We start from the raw sequence: 23,367 nt of genomic DNA on the forward strand, positions 1-23,367 counted from the left end.
ATGTTGAAGCATCCAATACCATGGACCAAAAAAAATCGCATCCAAAACCATGGACCGAAAACCATCGCGTCCAAAAAACATGTGAGAAAATCATGCACAAAACCATAGGTGGTTCCGCCCAACCTAACATAGGGTCCAAAACCAAAATTTTCCGAGGAGCTACCCTAGACCCCATAAAATGGGGTTACGGGTACACCTCAAACCCCTTGTGACCCCCCCCCCCCCGTTACACAATCGACGCAACGAAGGGAGTGCTCCGCCCCCCCTCTAACCCCTGGTTAACAACATGGGCTAGTTGTGGAAAGAATATAACACAACCCAACAATTGTTTCATTGCAACGTTGAATTTTGAAATAGATCAGTCCAAAATCGTATCCTCTCTTCTTGTATCTAACTCCACTGAAAATCCTTCCATCCCAAGGCCAGAGAAAACACTCCAAGTATTGTGAACCTAAATTTTGCGAGAATCCCACTCTAGCGCCATTCCCCCAGATCATCCTCTAACATCCATCCCTACAAACTTCCAATAAGGCATAGCACACTCTAGAAAAGTTAAGATAATATCCCCTTCCCCTAGGATTTCTTGTAAGAAGATAACTTGAGATCCTTCTATTTGGATCAATATTTTGAAGGCAATTTTTTTGGGGTTGCTTATTAACCCTCTGCAGTTGAATGAAATGGCTTTCATTAGGGAACAATGCCATGGGCCTTCAAAGCTCTAAGGGCCCTGTCAATAGAGGATTGTCTACTCATAACTAGCTCTTCTCTAGCACAGGCTTTTGCCAATGATAACTCAGATGTCATCCCCCTACCTTTCCCTTCATTAGAAAATCTGAAAGGCGCAAATATTTTCTTATACTTGATAATTACTTATGATGTTCTTGACTTCTTATTAAGTTTTATTTATGTCTTCTTTCTTTAGTTCACTAAGCAATTACCAAAGTGAAAGCACATAAAACAATGGACACCAAATATAGGCACTATGCCAGGGAAAAAACCCCCTTGAGGGGAAAACCCAGTCAAAATTATCTTCCTTCCAATAATATTCTTTGAGGCTTTTCACCCTAGACAAAGACCAAACCTTCTCTCCAGATCAAGTCAACCTCCCAGATCTTCGACCTCTTTTCCAACAACTTTGAATATGTAGCAGTTTTCAGCATCAGGTAGCTTCAAGCATTAGCGAAACTGGAAGACTTCGATCTCCCAAACTAGGGCACGAAACAGAGAGAGAGAGGCACCAAAATTTTGTTTTTCTTCTTCTCCTTAGACTGCACCCAAATCGCACTTCCTTTGGCTTCCTTAGATCCACTTCGCATTTCTCCGGCTTCCTTAGAGATATCGAACTAACTTGAGATGAGATGCTTCAAATGAATTCAAAATGAATTTGACTTGCTTCTATTTAGAGGCCTCAAGGGAGGTCGAATTGATGTCCTTAGGTCGACTTGGTGTGGAGGATACATAAATTACATTTGACTCAATACTAAACCCTTTTACTTGATTCAAAAGCCCAAGAAGGGTCTCTTTAAAAGTGCAATGACTCTATTGACTCAATGGAGACTTTGATCTAAAACATGATGACCCGAGCATGAAACCCATGCTTTAATAAGTCATAATAATAATAATAATAATTCTTTTCTTTATTCTTTTGAGAAGTACATTACAAAATGACTCAAATAAATTAAATGAATATCGAACCTACTTACATTTTTCAACGCTTCCTCTTAACTGGGGAGGTTTTCATCATATACAAATACAATAAAAATCTCAAACTATATGAACAATGAAGAACTTTAGGCACCACAATGCCATGGACTAGATTCCTGACTAGGGCAATCTATCCATTGGTCTCTCATCAATTTAGGCACTACAATGCCATGGACTAGATTATTGGCCAAGGCAATCTATCCATCGGTCTCTCAACAGCTTAGGCACTGCAATGCCATGGACTAGATTTCTGACCAAGACAATCTATCTGGGTGGGAATAAGATGGACTCAAGCTTTCTGCCTCTCTAGGTACCATCAAGCTTACTTGCTAACCATTAACCCAGGGATCCAGGTGTGTTTCCAAAGCATAGCTCAATAACCAACACCACCTTTCCAACTTCGAGACCTACACATCAACACAAAGTATCGGCCATATGTCCTCCCAAGAAATGCTTCACTCATAAAGCCTCAACACTCCTTGATCCAACAAATCAAGGATAACCAATCTCTCCCAATCAAACTTATTAGTAACCAACATGCTATCAAAACCTTCGAGAGATTCACCATAAAAACACAACCCCAATTAATAATATACTTTCACATGTACATAATCAAATATAAACCTTTGGGGTCTTCCAGACAACAGATGTTGCTTCTTAACATAGTAGGACTATCAGAAGATTCCTTAATCATATACTTTTCTTTCCTACTTCATATACAACAACATGTCTCCAAACATTCTCCAATCAAAACTATTATATGCCCTCCCACTTAACTAGGGAGCTTCCTTTTATCCAAGCTCCCTCTTAATCTAGGGAGATCAACGTCTTTACTTTGACATCGGAGAATCTTTTGTGGATTCCAACCATTTCATCAATGTTGTCATCATCCACATCATGTTTATCAACGAACATCTTCACCATGTTGAAGATTGTGTACTTGCACAACTTAGATAGCAAGTACAACCAAATCGATAAAAGCATGAAGTTAGCCATATCAGAATTACAAAAGCAATTCAACCTTATATATCAGATACCAAAACAAACAAGAGACACATACTCTTTAAACATCTTACTAGGGACTTAGTCATAAACCCTAGACTACTTCATAACAACTTTCATTACATCTAGGGTTTCAATGTTTCTTCCAAAGGTATGACATACCTTTCCTCATAGAAAACCCTAGAAACAATTCAAACAAATATATATCAACAAAGCATCTAACAACTTTCAGAATTCATATGTTAGACTTCCCACTAGGGTTTCATACAAATCCTAGATTTCATACATGGGAGTTAATCAATCAAAGCCATTCACAGCTTAGTCATCAACATGACCAACTTCCACTAGGATTAGTTGCAAACCCTATATTTTTCAATCAGACATTAATCACAACTAAAACTCAGATTTCAACGATCTTACACAAATCTCAAATTATCACATTGTCATCAGAGATTTTTACTTCTACTAAGGTTTAACTCCAAAACCCTAGAATTTCACAAATACTATCATCCTAGAGAAACAAACATTGACTAGGGCTTAGTTCCAAACCCTAGGATTCATGATCACTGATAAACAAGTCAAATTCATACATCTAGGACTTCATCATCATGCATAGGTATTTCATATCATGTGTTAGTCAAACCCAACTTCACAAATATCAATAAGAGTTAGACATACAACAAACTTGATTAGACTAGGGTTTGATCAAACAAACACACATTCCAAGGAAATCATTTCTAAGACATTATAAGGGTCTCGCTTGCACATTCCACCAAACCCTAATAAATTAATGTTTCAATATAAGACACAGCAAACCCAAAATTACCAAAACTTCAAGGGTTCGGGATTTTAGACTTTATCATTCAAGCCTAACAAGTTAGGTTTTCCTGATCATACCAAAAATCCCAAACATGACATCATCAATTAAAAACTTCAAATAATATTTCTCAATAACCCTAAGCAGTTTAGGGTTTCAGACATTCACATTAGCATACCCTTAGGTTAGGGTTTTCTGGAGAACCTATCTAGGGTTCTATAAAATCAATTAGGAATATGAGTGGGCTAGATTTATCAAGTGATGAATCACCCAAAACAAGAATCATTATGATTCAATATAGCTAGACATAACAATGTTAGTAATAGATTTGTTAAATGAATATACATTTGATATAAATAAATTAATGTTTTGTAGCTTCAGGGATACCTTTGTTTATTGACAGACCTAATCTTGGGTGACTCTCTTCAAACTCCTTGAGGATATAGCAGATGTTTTCCTAATCAAGACAATAGAAGGAGAATGGTGATTAGTATTAATATAATCAAAACTTAAATAAGTACATGAAACCAAAGATTGAAAGGAAAAGAGATACTTATCTTTGGGAGATGTTGGGGGCTCCCTCCAAAGCTTTTGAGGGATACCTATAAACTTATAAAACAAAAGAAAATGTCTTTCTCTCTTCTTATTTCTTGGGTTGTTGGGACAATCACTTTTGTAGTGAACCTTATTATGGCATTGATAGCATTCTACCTTGGACATGTCAATTTTCTTCTTTGGTCCTTTCGATTTCTTTCCTTTATGTTGAGCAATGTAGGCATTTGAAACGTCTTCAGAATTGGAAACTAATGAGATACTCAATTCTTCCTGACTGCAGACAGTCCATAGTTCTTCAAAAGTGGGAGCTTCCTTCCAACTGTTAAGACATGCAACAAATGCAATCCAAGAGGGTGGAAATCCTAATAGAGCAGTGATCACGAGTTCTTTGTCTGGAATGATTTCATCAATGACCAAAAGATCATCTCTGATTCTTGCTATCTTCATAAAGAAGGAGGCCACTGTGTTTTCTTTAGTCATCTTTGTGGTCTTTATTTCATTCTTCAAACTTGCTACTTAACCAATGTTCTTAATGGTGAATAACTTTGACAAGGCTTCATACATTTCCTAGGCATGATTGATGTCGGCTATGAATAGGACAAGGTTGTCTTTTATTCCTTCTACCATTAGATTCATGGCCACCAATTCTAGTTCCCTGAACTTTACTTGGTCAGCATCATTAGAGTCTTCTGTAGGCTTCTTTACTTTTCCTTTAACCAAGTCTAGAACCTTGTTCTTTTCAAGGATGAGGTCAATCCTCTTTTTCCAAGACCTGTAGTTAGAGGCTCCTTCAAGTTTGTTTTCTCCCTTGATTGTGTCAGTCATTGTTTTTGAAGATAGTAGACTTCTTTCCTTGAATAACCCTTTTGAATGATTCCTTGATTAAGTGATTGAGACTGCCTTTTTCTTCTTTCTTCACCAAAGCTCTGATACCATGTTAGAAAATACGAAAGGCATACAAATTTTCCTATACTTGATAATTACTTGTGATGTTCGACTTCTTATAAAGTTTTCTTTATATCTTCTTTCTTTAGTTCATCAAGCAATTACCAAAGCGAAAGCACATAAAATAATGGACACCAAATATAGGCACTATGCCAGGGAAAAACCCCCTCTCGAGGGGAAAACCCAGTCAAAATTCTCTTCCTTTCAATAGTATTCTTTGAGACTCTTCACCCTAGACAAAGACCAAACCTTCCCTCCACACCAAGTCAGCCTCCCAGATCTTCGACCTCTTTTCCAACAACTTCAATTATGTAGAAATTTCTGGCATTAGGCAGCTTTCAGCATCAGCAAAACTTGGAAGACTTCGATCTCCCAAACTAGGGCACAAAACAGAGGGAGAGGCACCAAAACTTCATTTTTCTTCTTCTCCTAACTCCACTCGACTCGCACTTCCTTTGGCTTCCTTAGAGCTACTTCACATTTCTCCGACGTCCTTAGAGATATCGAACTAGCTTGAGATGAGATGCTCCAAATGAATTCCAATTGCTTCTATTTATAGGCTTCAAGGGAGGTCGAATTGATGTCCTTAGGCTGACTTGATCTCTTCTAGGCTGACTTGGTGTGGAGGATACATAAATTACATTTGACTCAATACTAAACCTTTTTACATGATTCAAAAGCCCAAGAAGGGTCTCTTTAAAAGTACAATGACTCTATTGACTTAGAATAAATCCTAGAAGTCCTCAATGGGGACTTTGACCTAAAACATGATGACCCAAGCATGAAACCCATGCTTTAATAAGTCATAATAGTAATACTAATAATTCTTTTCTTTATTCTTTTGATAAGTACATTACAAGATGACTCAAATACATTAAATGAAGACTGAACCTAGTTACACTTTTCAACACCCTTGACCAGTAGGGGTATGGGGTTTACCTAGACCTCCCATAAGACCACTAGGGGCAGGGGGTTTACCTAGACCTCCCATAAGACTAGTTGAGTTAGGGGGAATCTATCTCAACCTCGAATTGTAACAAATAGAGAATTAATACCATCTTCTTTTGAGAAACTAGAGTCAAAAGTTAAGATTGGGGATGAGGACCCCCCCCGCCCCCCATGTCATTCGACAGGAGACATGGGACTTTCCCTAGGGATAAATAAGTAACTAGATTTTGTATGGCTTCCACATTCTGTTCATTACAAATCTTATTCTAATTCTACTCCAATACTGAAGAAGTGCAATAAAATAAAGAAGCATAGGGGGAAGGGAGAGATGTACCCTTCAAGATGCAGCCATCCTCCAGTTGAATGTCTATGTTCGTGGCCTCCTTGTTTTTTGTCTTCAGTTCCAAAGCATTTGAAGTCAAAGCCTCCACCTCACCTAGCTCTATTCCCCTAGACATATGCTCACCACCAACCTCCATTCCCCCATCACTGCCTCACCAACAACCTATGCCCCTCCCATCTCCAACCTCCCATTCCTGGACACATCAACATCTACCACCAAGTCTAGATCCCCATCGTAACCACCTTCGACCCCTCTGATTTCCTTACCTAATTCTGCATACTCGATCTAATAACCCCTATCCCCCCAACCTTCCTCTGCTTCTTGCTTAGCCTGGGCTGGAATTGGTTAGCTTTAAAAGACACTCTGTAATTACCCAGAAGGTGTTCGTATTTGTGGCATCTATTGCATCTAAAGGGAATCACTTTGTAGTCAAGGTCCACTAACCATTCATTCTCTTTCACGATGTTTAGGGTTTGATACAACTTCGATCTCAAATCTAGGCTAACCAGTATTCTTGCCACTGACCAGTCCTTGGTCTCTTTGAAGGAATAATCTGCCCCCAAGAACTTCCCTAGGGTATTTCCAATGTTCATGAAACTCTACAGGTTCCACATGTGCATAGGAATTCCTGGAATGCAGACCTACATGGGCATCAAATCCATTCTTTCCCTGTGGGCGTCGAAAAATGAAGTCCAAAATTTAAAAGAAAATGGAGTAGAATCTATAAACCATACCTCTTTGACTATGAGTTTCGCATCCACCCAATTTTGGAAGAACAACGAAAACCACCCTTTTGCGAGAAATCTTACCTCTGGTGGAGCCGAAACCCTACCACTGATATTTTCATTTCTCTAAGCTTCCAATGTTACGAAACTAAAAAGCCTCCTTCACGCCCTCCTGAACAAGGATTTATCAGCTAGCTTTGATGCATGTTCCATCTCCACGTCTTCCCCAACATAGAGGTTATATTGGATCGACCCACTTTCACTCTTCAACACCCTATTTTTCTTCTTAGGGTTTTGTTTCTTACCACACCCCTGAGTCTCTCCACTGGGATCTTCTATTGTTCTTCTCTCCTCTTCAACCCTCCCCTCACCTCCTTCGCCCTGGGTACGGTTATGTTAAGGAATGACCACACCCGCAACTTCAACAGATATCATAGGATATTCAAATTCGGGAGGAATATGTACAATGGGGAGAGGAGCCTCTTTTGTTGGCTGAACTAGGGTACCTAACAAGCAAATGCTCCCTGCATTAGAGCCATAATTTAGCCTCTTTTTCCCCAAGACCCTAGTCAACTTCCCACGACCAAAAATGTTAGTGAGGCCTCCTCCCCTTAATAGCTTAAAAGACCCTAGTCCCTAAAAGCCTTCGAAATGAAAACTCAAATGGCCCCTTTCATCATCGAGCCCTACCCCATGTTTCTCAACATAGTTTGCTTCCTGAAGTCTACTAGGGAGACCTACAAAAGGAGAGAAAGCATTGCTACATGCACCTAGAGACACCATCTTTCCTCTAAAATTCACCACTGCTTCCACTAGGTGGTCAATGGCATGCATCCGCCACCCAAACTTGTCAGAACCTCCCACCTAGACATTGACTCACTACCCTCTCAGCACCAAAAACCCTAATATTCGTCGGAGAGGTAAAATTTGACCTACTGATAGAGCTTTCGAGTTCATAATCCACCAAGTCCATCTACAATTGTTTCAAGAATATCCTACCAACTCAGCTTGAAGCTCCAACCTTACAACCTCGCACATAGACAAAACGGGATGGAACAATGACATTGTAAAAAAAACTGTAAAAAGTGAAAAACCCACCTCCCACTTCTCAGATAGTGATCTCACCAAACCCACCTTTGACTAGGAAAAATGTTGACAACCTCCTGCTACCTTAGTTGCAAGCAGTGTAGCTCTACATCAAAAATTCTATTAGAAACACTAGCATCAAGCATCAACCCGCCTCGTCTCCCATCCTACGCTTATGCTTGTCCCCTGTAAAAGTTTTCCCAATCACCTAAAATAATTCTATTAGAAACACTTTTTCCAATTTGAAAATTTATTTTAAATTTTAATTATAATTGTAAAAATGGTTAAATTCATGGTTTCAAATTAATCGAATTTTTTCCAAAAATAAAAATAAAAAAATTCTATGAGTAAGAGCTTTTTCTAATGAAAAAATTTAATTAAAAAAAATATTTGAAACATCGCATTTCATAATTACAAAAATTGTAATTTTAACCTCCTAAAAAAATGGTCATAACACACAATATTTTAATACCACCCTTAAAAAAGAGGAGAAATCCAAAAAGATACTCATTAAAATTATTAGATTCTCATCAAATTAATAACTTTGCAAAAGTATTTTAATTTGTCAACAGTATTTTGACTTAAGCCGATTTCAAATTTTAATTTTTTGAACCTGGAGATTGATTTTTTGAAAATGAAGAATGTAGTCGTGGCACACCCTTCTTATTAGAACATATAAACAATAAGCCACTTGATTACATTTCATATTTTCGGATGAGAATTAAAAAGGGAGTTTTGAGTTAATGATATAAAAAATATCTTACAAAATGAGATTTGTCCGTGACAATTCCCTAATATTTTTTGTTTTTTTTCCTTTTTTTAATGCCTCCTCAATGATTCAGGCCTGATATTTCTACCAAATTCAACCGACCGACTTAAACTAATTACATAAAATAGTGTCTCTAACTCCTCCCTACATCATACTCTTTACATCATAGATTTGATCCCAGTTTGTATTACAACAATATCCTTTCTGTATGTGTCTGTCTTTCTCCATCTGTGCTCCATTTCTTTGGATAGTATTCTGCAATTCGCATTCCCGTAGCAGAAACTGATGTACAATGACACGATATGCTGCGTGACTACATGCTGGCTCTCCACACACTTTGTTGTCAAAACAATCAGCTACATTTATTTTAGTCTCTATGCTGTTTTACAGATGGCGTTTCATAACAAAACTGAAACCTTGGCTGTCAAGGAACTACTCAACAATCTGGATGGGACCTTTCTCCTTGCTTCCATGACCACAGTTTTCCTTGCCAGCATCCTCTCCTTTTCTTTGTAAGTACCCACTTCCTGGTGCCCCGCCATCCCTGTTTCACTTACTGTATGTCATCATTGAATTGGTCAAATTGTTTGGAGAGGTGGGTGTGAAATTCAAACAGATTGTCAGCTTTACGTTTATTTTTTCTTTCCTTTGCTTTCCAAGTCTTTCTTTTATCAAACTGATTGTCCAAGCTATATGATGTTGCCGGGCTTCTTCAAATTGCTAAGATTGTCTGGATGTGCTTATCAACATCCAACATTGCCTTAGAGGCTCCTATGGCCGTTAGTTTGTATCAGCTCTGCAGGGAAGACTGGCCTGGCCAAGTGATTAAAGGCCTCTCCCCTCAACCTTATTTCCTTCCCTGCCTATTCATGGAGATCATTCAACTTTTCTCCGGTATAACATATGAATTATCAGCAAACTGCTTCTTTGACCTTTCTAACTAGGCCCTTCATCCACAAAAACTGAACTTTTAATTTTATCATGATGGACTGGGGAGAGTCCCAAGATCGGAAAATTATTTTCCATGATGTACAAGAGCCGGAGCTCCCCTACGACAGGTAAAACGGAAACGCAGTACAAAAACAGAATCACCCTTAAAACTAGAACCTGAAACCAGCAATAAGAGAGAGGAAGCACAGGGGAACCAACCTTGCGGCGGCAAGCTCTGGAACTCCAGGATAGCTGCAATTACGAAGGATATAGGAAAACTAAGCCCACTTGAAAGAGACTGCACCACTACAAAGCCTGTTTAAGAAACCTCCCACTCAGATGCAAAAGAGCAGAGCATTATCAACACTGTTGCTTACTCTGGGAAGCCTTGCATGGAGCTTTCTCATATTTTCCAAATTTCTTCCAAATACTACCCCTTACAAATAGCGTTAATTCCTTTCGCTTGAAAATGTTCATCATGCTCATGGGTCACCTTGATCTCCCATGATGTTAGTTTCGACTCTGAAAATCCTTCTGCTAACGATATGGCAGTAAAATGCAATAATCCTAGAATGCTGCTTAGTGTCTCAACTTTCTCCCTTTCAGTCAGGGTGTTCATTATTCCTTGTGTCTGCCATGGTCGAAGTGCTGGCTGCTATCATACGAGCTTGAGGGATGTTCCTCTCTTTTGTTATCTTCCTTATTCCACCCTGATATGCGTGTCCTCATCTCCTGAGGCCATACATCCAGGCTTCCTTTCTCACCTGATGTGCCAAGGCTTTAGTGCCACAAAAGTTCATAAAAAATTCAATTCCTCATGATTTATATTTCTTCGATGTAGCACTCACATCAATCCTGGAGGAGTAACCTGTATGAAAGGCACATACCATGGCCAAAATATTATCCCTAGAGGCAACCTCAACGCATAAAACTCCTACATCTGATTCGTGACTCAATCTAGTCTGTAAGGGATAAGATCATAAGAACATACACACACAAGCAAAATGTCCAATGTTACATGACTTGCTATAGTACTAACATACTCCCACACTCTCGCTGTTGCACGTTTCAATTTCCAACTACCATCACCAGAAGTACCAAAGAGCGCATTGATGGAAACCTTTGCCACTCAACACTCCTAGATATGTCATTAATGGCATTATGGCTATTGAAATAAGCATCCTTTCTTACAGATCTGGATGGTTACCTCTGGTCATATGTTAATTAACCCAAAACTAATTGCAAGTCTATAATTATCGATATATACTGTACAGCATGTTATCTTCCTCACCATCCTCTACATTGAGCAACCTATCGTTTTGATCAAGTGCACACCCTACCTCTTTCATCTCTCCAGCTAAACTCCCCAACATTGCATGGAATTCCTGTAATTCTGGGTGTGATGTGTCACTTGAAAGGAACGTGTGCACCCTGTTCTTGACGACAATCCAACTGCATCCTGGATTCTTTATCAGTCCCTTTTCTTTCATTGTATTTCTCACCATATCTACATCATCCCATCTACCTGAAGCAGCATACATGTTCGCTAGCAATACATAATTTCCAGTACCTTTTCGTTCCAATTGAAAGAGTTGTTCTGCAACATGCTTTCCGAGGTCTATATTGGAATGAATTTTACAGGCACCAAGCAAAGCCCCCCACACTCTAGCACTTGGTTCGAATGGCATGCTTTTGATAAAGTCATGTGCCTCATCCAGAAGACCAGCACGGCCTAGAAGGTCCACCATACAGGCATAGTGTTCTATTTCAGGTGTAATATTAAAATCTTTGCTCATAAGATCAAAGCATCGCCAACCCTCTTCCACTAGGCCTGCATGGCTGCATGCACACAGGACACCAGTAAATGTAACTTTGTTTGGCTTCGGGCCTTCCAGCTGCATTTGGGAAAACAGTGTGAGTGCAGCCTCAGCATGCCCGTGCATAGCATACCCCACAATCATTGCAGTCCATGCAACTACATCCCTTTTATGTAGATCCTTAAATACTCGGAAAGCATCATTTATACTCCCACATTTTGCATACATGTCCACAACGGCACTCCCAACAAAGACATCTGCCTCAAATCCACTTCTGAGTATGAAGCCATGGATCTCCTTGCCCTGTTGCAGACCTGCTATGTAGGCACATGCTGGAAGAACACTAGCTATGGCGACTGAATTAGGTTTTATGCCAGCCACTGGCATTTGGCAAAAAAGTTTCAGGGCAAGATCACCATAACCATTTTGGGTGTAGGCTGCGAGCATGGTATTCCATGAGATTATGCTTCTCTCAGATGCTCTATCAAATACATGTCTTGCATACTCTATGTTCCCACATCTGGCATACATGGCCATAAGGGCATTTCCGACAACGACATCCACCTCATGTCCATGTCTAATTACATAATCATGGGTTTCCTTTCCCTCTCGGAGGGATGCTGAGTCGGCACATGCTGTAACAAGACTACCAATGGTAATTGAGTTAGCTTTCACATCTGCTTTCTGCATTCGATGAAAAATATCGAAGGCATCATCATGACGATTGTTCTGAGCATACCCTGCGATCATGGCAGTCCAAGAGCAAACATCCATTTGGTGCATCTCTTTAAAAACTTGCCTTGCATCCTCTATACTTTCACATTGAGCATACATAGCAATGAGGGCATTACCCACGGCAACATCTGAATCAAACCTGCTTCTCATACTGTAACAATGAATTTCCCTACCTGGTTGCAGAGCTGCTAAATTCCCACATGACGGGAGGATGCTAAGAATGGTTACTGGATTAGGTTCCACTCCTTCAAGTTGCATCTGTCGAAAAAGACTCAAAGCCTCATTGCAGAGGCCATTTTGGGCCAAAGCCACGATCATTGAATTCCACGAGACCACATTTTTAACAGCCATTTTATCAAAGACCATGCATGCATCATCTACTCTGGCACATTTGGCATACATGTCTACAAGGGCATTCTCAAGAAAACTACCCAAACCCACACCATTTCTTATTATCCAACCATGGATCTCCTTGCCCTGTCGCAACGCTGCCAGGTTTGCACATGCAGACAGAATACTAGTAATGGTGACAGAGTCCGGTCCAAGGCCTTCCGACGTCATGTGTTGGAAGAGTCTTAATGCCTCCCTGCAATGCATACTCTGTGAATAACCCGAAATCATCGCATTCCATGACACCAAATCCCTATCCTGCATTTCCTCAAACACTTGCCGTGCATCCTCTATGCTACCGCATTTAGCATACATGTCCACAAGAGCATTACAAACAATAATCTCCGAATCAAACCCGCTTCTGATAATAACCACATGGATTTTCTTGCCCTCCTGCAGAGCAGATAGCCCTGCACATGCCTTGAGAACACACGGAAAAGTAAACTTGTCCATATGGATTGTTGCCTTCTGCATTTCGTGATGGAGTTTAAGTGCTTTCTCAAAGAACCTATGTTTAGAATAACACCTAATCATTGCATTCCAACAAAACACATTCGGTTGAGAGATGTTCTCAAACACTTGGCGTGCATCCTCCACAATATCGCATTTGGCATACATATTAACAAGCTCTATTTTAAATCTATCGTTCTGTTCTGATCCCGTTATAATCATGTGAGAATGGAGTTGCTTACCTTCTCGTGCAGCCTGCAATGAAGCACACGCTTGCAATACATACGTAAATGTGTCCGAGTCGACTGTAATACCAAGCTTATAAATGTCGTGAAAGGCATCCATCGCTTCCTTCAATCGGCCCTCTCGACACAGTGGGATGATGGAGTTCTTAGCTTCGGATAGATACTTGGTTGTCGGCAGGTGGTTTTGGAATGCGTTACCGATGATCCCTAGAGACGATAAAATTTTATCATAATAGGTTGCCATCGTGAACTAATGGCAAACCAACCGTATTGCATTATAGCAGAGAGGAATGTGTACTTGGCAACAACTTCAACTATTGCCATCGACATTCAGAAGTTTCAGAGCATGCACCAAAACTTCCATTGGTTGGTTACTTAGTAGAACAAAACTGTGCCATGTTAAAATATGTAAAACACATTCTCAAACACGTGCAGAGACCAAATGTGGGCATCATGGGAATGGTGTCATAGAATGAACAAACAGATCCATCGGTGATTAGAATGCTTCCCAAAAGCCTGAGAACAAATGTAAAGGCAAGACAATGCAGTACACAACTTCACATTTGGAAATAGGAAATTCTAAGCAGAAGATGCAATATCTCAGAAGTAGCAAGGTTCCTACTAAAAACACACAATTTTCAAAGCTATTTGGAGTTCTACACAAATGTCATAGCTTGGTGCAATGCAGAACTTTTTTGGCAAAATTAGACGCATTATAAAATCATTTCATGTTTGAAATTAAGTTTTGCATATATTTAAAACATTTCATTAAAATTCCATGTTTTGATGTTATTATAAAACAAAACTTTGTAATATTCAGATTTTCCCAAAACATGCGGAGATTGTAAATCTAAGTATCATAGGAATTGTGTTATGAAATGAAAAAAATAATATTATCTAATTGATTTTAATGTATCTATAGAAGGTCGTCATATTCAGTTAATTAATATATTTAGTTAATTAATATTAGAGAATGAAAATCACATAAGAATTGCAGCATTCTCTTTTGCCCCCCAACTCTCAAAAACTAGGGGCAAAGATCCGTATGCAGCTTTAAAACAAGATATTGCCATGTACTCTAAACAAGGAGAAATTCTTCTAGTGGGAGATTTCAATGCTAGAACAACAAATAATCAAACTAGCATTCTTTGTTGCAAAGAAGATAACAATCCTATTTGGCTCACTGAAGAGGAGAATCCCCAATGGGTGAGGTGTTCAGAAGATGACAAAGTTATCAATTATTTTGGTGAGGAGTTGTTTACACTGTGTGGGGCTTTCAACTTAATTATTTGCAATGGTTTAGATAGATGGAAAAGGCCTGGGAACTTCACTTGCAACAGATACAATGGGGCAAGTGTCGTTGACTATGTGATGTGTTCACAAAGCTTGATAGAAAAGATAGATGAAGTTAACATTGGAGAGCATATTTGGGACCTAAAATCATATCATAACCCAATTTATATAAGGTTATCATTGTTAGAAGAAAGGGGGCATAGGAGGAAAACCCAATGCTCTCGACAATCACTATCAAGAGGCAAAATTCTTCTAACACAAGAAAAATGTTCTATCTTCAGGACAATGTTAGAGAGATTAATTCAAAAGGAGAAAATCGGTTTCAAAAGCTTCAACAGTCATCAGTTAACAAATATAATTCAAAGTGTACTTGGGAAGTGCAAAAGAGAAAAAAATAGGAAATCAGAATCAAATTGTTTTCCTATAAATGCTTGGTTTGATGAGGAATGCAAAATGGTAAGGAGAACTTTGGAAAAGACAGGAAAGGAGAAGATGAACGTAAAGTTATATAAGCAGATACTAAAAAGGAAAAAATATGAGTTCATGCAAACAAGGAGAGAAGAGTTAATATATTTAAGCAAGAATAATCCAAAGCTTTTCTGGCGGGAATTGCAACGAAGCAAGCAAATTGAAAATAATATTACAGTCAATCAATGGTTTGAATATACAAGGCAACTTTATGAGAAAGAATCTGGGGCGGAGACCCCCTAGGATCAACACAACTTCAAAGCTCTTCACGTTACAGGAGGTGGAGAATGGAATTAAGAAGCTGAAAATAGGAGAGGCAAAGGACTTGGTTGAACTTCAAGCAGAGTATCTAAAATGGGGAATGAACACTTTTGCACTACACATCATGGAAATATTCAACAACATCATTCAACAAGGATTCCCAAGAGACTGGACAACTAGCCTAGCAATACCCCTTTTTAGAAGTGGAGACATTAATAATCCATCCAACTATAGAACAATTATGGTCAATCCTCTATTTGCAAAGCTTTTCGGCAGCATGGTAGAAAACAGAATTAGTAAGTGGGCAGAAGTAAAAGAAAAGAGGGCAAGAGGACAAACGGGTTTTAGGCCGAAGCATTCTATTATGGATCATGGTATCACGTTGACACACATTGTTGAAAAGGTTTGGGAGGACAAAGAAGAAATATTTTGTTGTTTTGTTGACTTCAAAAAAGCATTTGACAGAGTCCCTAGAGATAATTTGTGGCATAGAATGGAAGAACTTGAAATTCTTGTGCATTATAGAGCCGTTATGCATAGACTTTATGAAGAAGTGAAAGTCAAAATTAGAACTTCAGTAGGTATTTCAGAAAGCTTTAGAAGTGACATTAGAGTCAAGCAAGGGTGCCCTTTATCCCCTACTCTTTTTGGTTTATATATTGATAAATTGGAAGAGTGGTTAAATCTGCAAGGTGGAGATGGTGTTCAGTTAGGGGAGTTTGTGATAAAGCTTCTTTTATATGCTGATGATATTGTATTGATTTCTAAATCAGCCCATGGATTGCAATTGCACTTATATGCCCTTGAACATTTTTGTAGAGCAATGGGGATGCAAGTCAATACTATCAAGACCAAAATAATGATTTTCTCTAATAAAAAGAAGTAAAGCCAACATACTTTCTTCTTTGAAGACAACATTCTTGAAGAAGTAAATGAGTACAAGTACCTCGGGATTGATTTCAACAACAAACTCAATTGGGAGGACTGCAGAAAGAAGAGAATTTTAGGAGGGTGGAAAACATTGTATGCTCTTCAAAACATATGTAGAAAGGTAGAGTTATGGGATTGGAAAATGATTAAAGTGTTTTCGGACTCCTATTTTTTCCAGTGATGCTATATGGGTGTGAATTGTGGGCTAGTAGCACCCCCATTTCAAAATGGAAACAAATTGAGAAAATCCAAAAACGCTTGATCATGAGCAAGTTCAAGATAAAAAGTTCAGTACCTTATGAGATAATGTTGAGTGAAACAAGAGCAACTCCCATCGAAGCAATTGTTATGGTGCAGCTCATAAGATATCTAAAAATAATTGAGCAAATGAGAGTAGGTAGATGACCTAATGTTATCTTCAACGAAGGCATAAGTGAAACAAAAGCACACATGGATGCAAAAATGGAATATCTACCTCAATGTCTATCCCACAAATAGAAAGGAGCTAAAGGATTTTGTTATGGAGAAGTTTCGTAAAAAATGAATGGGGAAAAGAGTTGGGTAGAAAGAAGAAGTACTACATTGAGGAATTCAACCCTACGTGTGGTTTACAACAAAAAGAGTTCATTGGAGCTAGAATTTTGTGGAGTGAAAAGGTTTTTATTGCTCAATTAAGGACCAACGCGCATTGAATTTGGTGCAAAACAGTTCAGTGGAAAAGTTCTAAAGAAGCTTGGGAAGAACGGTTGTGTACATTTTGCACATCTGGGGCAGTGGAATCGAAAAAACATTTCATTTTGGAATGTGATGCATTCGAAGACATCAAATAAAGTTATGAGAACATGTTAGCATCAATTTTCTTGGCATTGTCTTTTTAGTGAGGGCATTGTTGGAAGGTTGGGCCAACTCATCATCAATTTGAATCGGAAAAGAACTTAATTGAAAAAGGAAAAAACAAGGAACTAATGGTCTCATAGACTATTTTTAGTCTCGTGGACCTTAAAATATCATTTCATTTCATAGATCAAAGTGCAAATCACTTAATATTTTGACATAACAATCCTAATAATTGCACAATATCATTAAATTAATAGTATCAAGTGTTTTTTTATTTTTTTTCTATATAATGATGATGGGGATATCGTGAAGAGCTAGGATTTCTCTATGCGAACACTCGCATATTGTTGTTGTCAAACTCTAGCAAGTTGTTGGCATCATTAAAGGGTTTAGGAGTGGGGATATTGGTTTTATCCATGTGTTTATGGTGTTGGACCCATAAACTTTCACGGGATCTCCTCGACATGAAGTCCCAATCAGACCTCACACCATTTGGTGTAGGAGTGTGCCTAGTTAGTGTGCAGTGCAACTGTGTCGAGGTTCTTCTACTGCAAAAGGGGAGAGAAAAGCGAGCCTCTAAGTGAGAGATAATAGTACCACCCAAGAAGAGACACACATGAACCAAAAGGACCTATCTAACATCCAGCGAAATAGTCCACAGTGGATGCGACAGTCGTTACAACCAAAAAACAAGGGAAGATCCATCTAACATCCATCGGAAAAGTCCACAGCGGATGGGATGATCGTTATAACCAATAAGCAATGAAAGATTTGTCTGGTATCCTATGTAATAGTCCACAAGGATGGGACAACGATAACAACCATTACAACACATTCTCAATAAGATAAGCACTAAAATAGCCTAAATAGTTCAACTATATTAGTATATGTGAAAGCAAACATGAAATACAAATGTCCACATAATAGTCTTACAAACATTCATAGTTCATGCATGAAGAATGTGCTAGCCTTAAAAGGCTTATGTTATTAAGCAAAAGTTCCAAGACAAATGTTTACATTGTACATCAGTTGCTCTCTCTAATGCCTTGTGGGAGGAATCAAGGTGAAAAGTCCTTTGCTCATACAATGAAGGGGTAATATATAACCAAGGGGTGATGCTTCCCCCTTGTGACTCTTTGACTACTCTCATGATTATTCAACTTCCTATGACTTTTCAACTTACATGATTCTTCATATTCATGTGTGTGCCTTGGACTTCCACTTTACAATACATTGATTACAATATACATGGTCCACCATAGTGATGTGGCATATGAAAACTCATGACACGACTTTACATGACAATGTTGACATGGACTGGCTTGATGATGCGGCAATGTCAAGTCATTGTTGTTGTTGAGTGTTGCATGTGTTCTTGGATATGCTTTCTCTTCTCCTCTGCATAGCCTGATGATGCGAGGTCTTGGATGATATTTCGTCTTGGAAGGTGGTTGCAAACTTGTGTCCCTTTGCTTGCTCTTGATAGGTCCACTTGTAAGTTTAGCTACAAGTGAGTCTTTATGCATGCTTCCCTCCTTCTCCTTCTTCATCATCTCGCCATGACTTGATAGTGTACTTGTTCCTGCAATTCACTCATGATGGGATGACATCAATCTGAAAACTCCCTAGTCTAAGATGATGCATTATTATCCATGAACCGAGCCTAGGACAAGTCACAGACTGGGAGGAAGGGCTCAGTGATTACGCATTGTGTAGTTTCAGCTGTTGAGGAGAGAGCCTGATCACTAAGACTACACAGAGTGCAACTCAGGCTTGACTGAGGAACTTTTCTGCACAGTCCTCACTAAGGGGGAAAAATGTGCAGTGCCCACTGAGGGACAAAATTTCACAATTCAAGCAAGTAGTGGTTGTTGCGGGATGAGGTCCTGGGAGGACAAATTGCATAGTTTCAAGAGGCAAGGGGGACTAGGCAACTGAGGGGCCTGAAGGGAAAATATGTGCAGTGAGTTTCGGCTGAGGGAAGTGCATTGGAGGAAGCATTTGCGCAGTTTTGGAGGCCAAGGGAGGTTGAGCTCTCTATGCATTTCACAATTCCAGCATGCAAGGGAAAAGCTTGAGGGTTGAAGGTGTGAAGTGTGCGGTTCAAGGCAGACTGGGAGGCATAGCTGCATAATTCTGGGGGTCAAGGAAGCATGTTGGACTCTAGAATTGCGCAGCACAACAACCTTGGAGGACAGTGACTGTGCACTGTGCAATTCCAGGCAGCAAGGTCACATCAATGATGGTTGAGACTGTGATGTGCGCAACTCAGTCAGGGCTTGGAGAAGCTATGTTGCCTAGTCGGGAAGATTCTCTGAAAATGGCTAAGTGCAGGAAGGGAGATGGACTCGTGATGAATTTGAATTGTGATCACACACTTAGCATATCTTGACAACACGACAACATAGATCATTAGAACAAACAAACAAAGCATTCCCCTGTGTTTGACTGCCTCATGACAAGATGCGACAAGTGCAACACTTAAGATAGACTTTGGGACGATCGTGACGACACTTGTGCGACAATGCTCAAGACTTTATGTATGAGTGCAACAGATGTTTACATGGTTAGGAAAACTCATTTACACAAAGACCGACCTTCGAAACCACCAGAAAAGACTCGCAAACATTACATAACAGTCAAACATGCCAAAAGACGATAGTTAAGTCAATAAGCAAAAGGGGTCAAAGAACTTCAATAAATCTCATGAAATGAGCTTGAGTGTTTGCAAAAATAAAGGAAAATACCAAGGAAGGCTCTGAAATTTGAGTGCAAGCCAAAATTTTGGAGGGTGTTGTAGCAACTACAACTCTTGGCAACACACTGGTTGAATTCCAACTTCTTTGTCTTGGTTAGTTTCTCCTGTGCATGGTCTTGATTCCTAAGGGAGTATTGATTCATCGTTCATATCATTTTGGCCTTTCCATTTACCCCATAGGCAGACATGGTCCCCTCTATACCTTCTCAATTGAACACAACATAAGATTCAGAGTAATCACAATTTTTCGGGTTGGGAAGAGTAGTTTAGCTCGCAAGTTTAAGGTTTTCAAAGTGTATTTTTTCATCTCTGGTGTTAGTCTGCTGCTAGCAAGCTCAGACAGTACCCCGACAGAGTCACGCAGGAACACAAACATTGTTTCGCTACCAGGGAGCCTGGATAGTACCTAGACGGAGTTGCTTGTTTCACCTCTCTACACAAGAAGCCTTTCTCTTCTTTTTCCTTTATTTATTTATTTAAAGAGAACTATGCATCGACACTTATTTATTTTTGAGTGGAAGAAGGATCCCGACTTATTGAGAGCAGAAGAGGTTTTTCCTTCAAAGAAGCGTATAGAGACCCCTGATTTTGGTTTGCTCTTTTAGATTTTCCCCTTCTCTGTTTCTACTAATTGGACAAGCTTGAGAACACCAGCAGAAAGACTAAGTATAGGCACAAGGTTTCCAGACTAGCCATGGGTTCATGTTTGGACCAAAACTCTCTTAATAGATGGATCATATTTTCTGTCGGAACTTCATTGGCCAAAATATATAACCAACACAAGGAAGTCAAACAGAAGGCTAACCAAGTGCAGCAGTGTCACAAGACTCTTTAGACTTCAACCACACACACACTTAGAAGCCGCAACACAATCAAGCGTGACACTTATTCACATGAAAAAACCAACACAAAATTCAATCAAACAACAAAAGACTATGTACATAGTGTGGGGCGTAGCCCTAGATCTTCACTGAAATTATTGTTTTACATCTTGGCCATTGATAGGGAGAGAGACAATCTTCCCATCAAGTGATTGAATACAATACATGTGTTGGCCAAGCTTCTCATGTACTGTGTATGGTCCAATCCACAGGGACTGAAACTTAGTGTGTTTTCCTTTGTCCTCGTGGGATTTATCCCACTTTAAGACTAAGTCACCCACACTAAAGCTATTTTTCCCTACAGAATTTCTATCAAACCACCTCTTGATACGACTCTAGTGAAGTAAAAATTTTTCTTTAGCTTTCAACCTTTCTTCCTGTAGCTTGTGCAAAGTGTCCATCCTACGTTGAACTAAAAGACATGGCTTGCCTTGGGACTCTTGGGACAGTTGGAGAGTGGGCAAGTAGATGTTCGGCGGGAGGATGGATTATTTTTCGTACACCAGGAAGTAAGGGGAGGTGTTCAGAGAAGGTTTAGGCATGACTTAGTCAGCCCATAAGGCATTCACCAAAGCAGAGTGTCAGTTTCGTTGTTCAGAGAATATGGTCTTTTTTATGATACGGATAAGGTTCTTGTTCGTGGATTCAGCAAGACCATTCCCCTGTAGATAATAATTAGCTAAGTGTTTCAATATAATACCATTTTCCAATGCAAAATCATAAATTCTTAACAATGAAAAATATATTGCATTGTCAAAAACAAGTGACGTAGGAACGCCAAACTTGGAGATGATGTTCTGTTGCAGAAAGCTTATGAGTTCCTGATCGTTCACATGTTTTAGCATAACTGCCTTTGTCCACCACGTGAAATAGTATGTAGCAGTTAGAATATAATGGTGTTTCTTTGACGACTGCGGGAAAATTTCCCTAATGATATCCAAGCCCCACTGTTGAAAAGGTTCTTTCACTGCAACAGGATGTAGTGGGGAGTAGACTTCTGTTTTCTGCCAATACACCTTTTACAGACTGGACACTTCCGAGCATAGGCATGACCATCTTTGAATAATGTAGGCCAATAAAAGTTGGCCTGCATAACCTTATGTGTTGCGGTGTTGCATGCAAAGTGTCCCCCAGTTGGTCTATTGTGGAGATCACGCAATACCTTTTCTGAATCATGCGCCTCCAAACACCTGAGCAGTACTCCATTGTGGTGCTTCCTGAACAACACCCCATGCACCAACTGATATGATAATGCTTTAAGTCAGTGTTCCCTCTTCTATCGTGTAGAGAAGTGAGAGGGCACTATGCCATGCTCAAGGTATTGGCGTGCATCTGTGTACCAAGATTTTATATCTGTAGTCGGGGAGGCTTGCTCAATGTTATACATTTCAATCTCTTGCTCCCATCTCGCAAGCTATTCTTCTTCCTCTTTTGCGTTTACTACCTCTGCTACTAATTGGAAAAGACCATGACCCTTGATTGTGTGAACTAACTTGATGTCTAGATCATACTCTTGTAACTCGGTCATCCAGTTCGCCCTCCTTTCACCCAGCTCTTGTTGAGCAAACAATGATTTGACTATTGGTTGTGGAACAAATATAACATAACGGTTCTTTAACAGATAGGGTTTGAAGTGTTTTACCACCTTGTACATTGCATAAGCTTGTTTGTCCACGATGGGGTTATTAAGCTTTGGTCCTTGCATGTTGGAAATAATACTGATGGTGGGGAGGGGGGTTGGGGGCGGTGAATTAGTATTTACAAATCAATAACTTTTTCATTTCCATAATCAGATTTATATACGATACTTCAGTGAAGGGAGCTTGCGTGTGCACGCAACTGTTCTTAAGGCAACCGACATATATCCAGTGAGCTTATGATTCAGTTAATTCATCATATGTTGATCTTTAATCAGTGTATCAGTACTTTATTAAACATTAAGCAGTAACCATGTGCAGTAATAACAAAATAAACCATCACACATAAGCAACACGCATGAACACCAAGATTTAAGGTGGAAACCCAATGCAGGAAAAAACCACCTGCTGTTGTTGTATCTGTCTTCTTTTAATATAAAGAATAATTTGTTTACAATCTTGTACTGGAGTAGATTCATACCAGTACGCAGGCACCCACTTGTAGAAGGCTACAACCTTTTCTCATTCGCCAGCTTCTACTGGAAGACATATACAACCCCCTAGCTTTTGTACTAGCTGATATGTTTACTAGTACGTAGGCACCAGCCTATAGAAGGCCACAACCTTCACTCATTCTCCAGCTGCTACTGGAAAGGAGCTCCAGCCCTTTGATCAAATCACCAGGCACTACTGGTAGGAAGCTTCGACTTACTCACTGAAAGCTCCAACCCTCAGTATCCTCCAGGGACCATGTTTCATAAATTTTTAGACTGGACCCATTAGTAACATTGAAGCTCAAAATAAATGACCACTGCAATACATCCATCAAATACATCTTTAT

General features: G+C 39.4%; 1 pseudogene; it reads right to left on the bottom strand.

The window, feature by feature from the left end:
• Positions 1-11,077: 11,077 nt before the first annotated feature.
• LOC149138346 (pentatricopeptide repeat-containing protein At5g39350 pseudogene) lies at positions 11,078-13,561 on the bottom strand (annotated as a pseudogene).
• Between the last annotated feature and the right edge of the window lie 9,806 nt (positions 13,562-23,367).

The sequence above is a fragment of the Pinus tabuliformis genome, chromosome X (genome assembly GCF_031772625.1).
Source record: "Pinus tabuliformis cultivar Carrire ecotype Pingquan chromosome X, CPIR1, whole genome shotgun sequence".
NCBI classification, from domain to species: Eukaryota; Viridiplantae; Streptophyta; class Pinopsida; order Pinales; family Pinaceae; genus Pinus; species Pinus tabuliformis.